This window comes from Drosophila mauritiana, chromosome 3L, assembly GCF_004382145.1.
Source record: "Drosophila mauritiana strain mau12 chromosome 3L, ASM438214v1, whole genome shotgun sequence".
Taxonomy (NCBI): Eukaryota; Metazoa; Arthropoda; class Insecta; order Diptera; family Drosophilidae; genus Drosophila; species Drosophila mauritiana.
This window is the reverse complement of record NC_046669.1, coordinates 23486015-23489786: the sequence shown is the minus strand read 5'-3', so window position 1 is coordinate 23489786 and position 3772 is coordinate 23486015. Positions and strand designations below refer to the sequence as shown.

Below are 3772 nucleotides of genomic sequence, written 5' to 3'. Positions count from 1 at the left end.
GACAGCGAGGTGCCGTTACACGATCGTCGGCAAAAACACGATCACTGGGCAATAAATCATTTTGGCCCTATATATTTAGGAAAGGCATTTCATAGTTAAAACAGACCATAGACCCCTTAGTGCAAGCAGCTTTTCTGTTACTAGTACGTTATCGTAGCTATATTTGGGTTTATTCTCTAAACCCTAATTTTTCTTTCTTACAAAATATAAATTTCTCTGACAACACCAAAACATAAACAAGTTACAAAAACAAAGTAATTCAGTGTTTAGCACGATTGCTTAAGTTCCGATATCCTGGGCCAGACGCGAAAAGATATGCAGCGTGCTGAATCCAATTACAGCAGCCACCGTCAGCCAAGGTCAAATTTTCAGAATGTGGAGCACGTCCTCCAGCCAGACGCCTTTGAAGTCAGTCACCGCCAGAAGCAGACTAAAAAGCGGCTTTACTGCCTTGTCCAAATCGTGACGGCTAAAAATCCAGATCAGGGTGGCCGTAGGAATGTGCTGCACCAGAAGAACGTTCGACTCCAGGCACTTAAGCATGTAGATCCAGCTGAACTCGGTGCCTCGGGCACCCAACCACACGATACTTCGGGAAAAAATCACTTCGGCGGTGGCCCATCCAAGTGCAGCTGTTATGAGCTTTGAGGTAAGGGCGAATCCAATCAGATCGGTAATGTCCACGCTACATCGTAGGATCTCCGCGAAGAAGTTGAACTCATCGCTGGAGGATGGAGCGTCCGAGTAGAGGAATGTGGCCAGCACTAGCATCTTGACGAGCTGTGTGCTCCATTGAAAAGTAATGTTGGCACCTTTAACAATAAGGCAGAGGCATGATTAAATATAAATTTTAATTTTTATTGTTGTGGTTATTTTTCGTGGCTATTGTTTGAAAGTTTTCGATATGACCATTGCCTCAGATTTACGTTCTGATCTTATAGTAAGATCTGGGCACTAGTTACTCTGACTACTGTGGGTGTACTATTGAGTTGCTATTTTCTAGGACAAGAACGATTATTATTATTAGAAAGGTTTTTATGACTCCAGTATTACTAGAGCCAATTCTGTTCTGTCTCTCATACATATCTTTTTTGATAAAAAATATTTGTTTCAATTTCTGTTTTTGTCTTTGAGTACGATTTCTATGGATTAAATTCTTTAATTTCCTTCTAAACCTCGGCATAAATTAACAAATTCAACTACTGTCTGATTCTGTCTGGCAAGGGTGTCTGCATTAACGTTTTGGGTTCAATACGAAAATCAAAACATTGTATTTGTCAGGTCTCGCAGCTGCCAGCAGCACCTAAATGCATATCCTTTTACCAGCATTGGAGGCACAATTAGTAATTAAAGGCATTGATCCGTTGGTTAAGCAAGATTGCGTATACATAAAAAGTTATATTTGTGCGCGTACATTGCCGAATAACGGAAGCTGGCGCTAATTATTCATTGCGTTCATCTTCACGCTTGAACCAAATTTTAAGTCTGCCATTCCGTTCTTGTTGCTGTTGAAACGTTACCGCTGACGCAAACAACAGTGATACGTTGTTAAAACGCATGAAGACTGCAATATATGTATAATAAAGTGGAATGATTGATAGTAATTTGAATGAGAAATTTTATGATGTTCTCATAACGCTTAAGTCCTTAGTTCGGGGGAAAACTTCAAAGCGCGCCTCGCAAATGCAATCCCATTTAACCTTTGCTGATGGCATTTCTTCATGTGATTGTGGCCATCAGCAGCGTTCACTCCGGAATAGGGCACCGTCGCAGCCCCCTCTTGAGATTTCAAGGGACCGGCGCGTCGTATTTGATTATTAAAAATTAAAAGAAGTGGGTTTTCTAGTTCAAGAAGAAATCCTAAGTGTTATACTATTGTCAAGATTGCCTCAGTCGTTTGAAGGCTTCGTGATTGTACAAGAAGATCAAGTAAAAAATTGTGAGCGAACAGTTTTTGGAATTCGGTCCGCAAACGAAAATGAGAAGAGCGATAATAAAAGAAACGGAGAAAAAGAACACAAGCAAGAAGCAAACTGTAAAAGAATAGTTACATGCTGGAACTGTGGAGGTAAGCTGCGAAGTGCAAAGCGAAGAAAAAAGCGCAAGAGAGTAAGAAAGCAAATCCGAAATCATATTCAGCATTCTGCTTTGTCGCTCAGCTAGACAATTTGCGAAAAATATGTGGTGTTTGGAATCGGGTGCTACTGCTCATTTGTGCTCTGAGGAGAGATCAATATTTAAAAAAATAAGAGAATATAAAGAGCGCATTCTCTTGGCTGGAAACAATTAAATTGAATCGGATGGTCGCGGAAAAATTCCACTATAAAACTGATTAACGTTCTGTATGTAAAAAACTTGCAATTTAATTTAATGTCGGTAACACGAGCAATCGAACATCGTTTTCAAGTGAAATTTGAAAAAATAAAAGTGCGGTGATAAAAAACAAATAGAACCAATTTATTTTTATTATTATTTAAAAATGAAGCAAATGGTGCTAAGTAATTGGGTTTTGCTAAACAGGCCACTTCCTTAAAAATATGGCATCAAAGATTTGGACATCTAAATTTTGCGAGTTTAAATAATATAATTAATAAAAAAATGGTATATGGTCTAAAGAAAAAATAATTTAGTGGTGCACAAAAAATTCAATGTCACGTGTGCTAAAAGTAAAATATGCGTGAAGCAATTTCCGAAAGCATGTGGAAGTCGTGCAACAGAAGTACTGGAATTGAAGCATTACGATATATGCGGACCTATGCAAACTGTTTCCACGGGAGGTGCACACTATTTTGCTACATTCATAGATGACAAATCTCGATATGTATATGTCTGTTTCCTGAAGACGAGAGATGAAATTCTTGAAAAATTTAAAGAATTTGAAGCATTTGCGGAAAATAAGACCAACAAGAAGATTAAAGCCGTGAGAAGCGACAACGGGCGAAAGTATTTAAGTAAAGCGTTTCAGTCTTTCTTGACAGAAAATGGCATCAAGCGACAGTTGACGGTTCCACACACCCCTCAGCAAAATGGTAGAAATGGCTAGAAGTATGATGCTGCACTGTTGGTTTTTGGCTATGGGCAGAGGCTATTAACACTGCTGCCTATCTAAGCAATCGCGCCGAGACATCTTCTTAACCAAGAATGACTCCATTTCAATAATAGACAGAGAAAAAGCCAACTGTGTCACACTTGAAGGTTTTTGGGTCTAAAACTGTCGTGCTGGACAAAACCCAAAAAAAAAAAAGAAGTTCGATCCAAGAGGACAGGAGCATGTTTTGGTAGGATACTCTGAAATTTCGAAAGCTTATCGTTTGTATAATCCTAGCAAGCGAAACGTCTGTGGCTCGGGACGTCATTGTATTTGAGAATGACCATGATGACTGTGCTTAAATCCGTTCCATTGCATCCCGAACTTGTCTAATCGGCGAGAACTTTGATGAAGAAGGAGGAGAGCTTTCCTCTGATTAGCTTCCCTCCGAACCAGCTAAATGGAGAGGCTGGCCTACCCTGGCCTACCCGGACGACCACGTAAGCAGTCAATGCTGAAGAAGTCCCCGTCCCTACGAGTGTGAACGAGGCAATGAGTATGGATAATTCTGCTGAATGGAGAGCTTCTATGCAGAAGGAGATGGAGAGTATTCAAGCCAATGCGATCTGGACGTAGGTGGATCTCCCAGAGGGTCAGAAAGCTATCGGATCGAAATGGGTGTTTGCAAGCGTGACAAGACTAAGGTCTAAGTAGAGCGAGAATGGAATGAGCGGTTAAATGCGG

At 40.3% G+C, this 3772-nt stretch overlaps 1 pseudogene; it reads right to left on the bottom strand.

Annotated features, from left to right (window-relative positions):
• Positions 1 to 215: 215 nt before the first annotated feature.
• LOC117139396 lies at positions 216 to 1357 on the bottom strand (annotated as a pseudogene).
• Positions 1358 to 3772: the final 2415 nt, after the last annotated feature.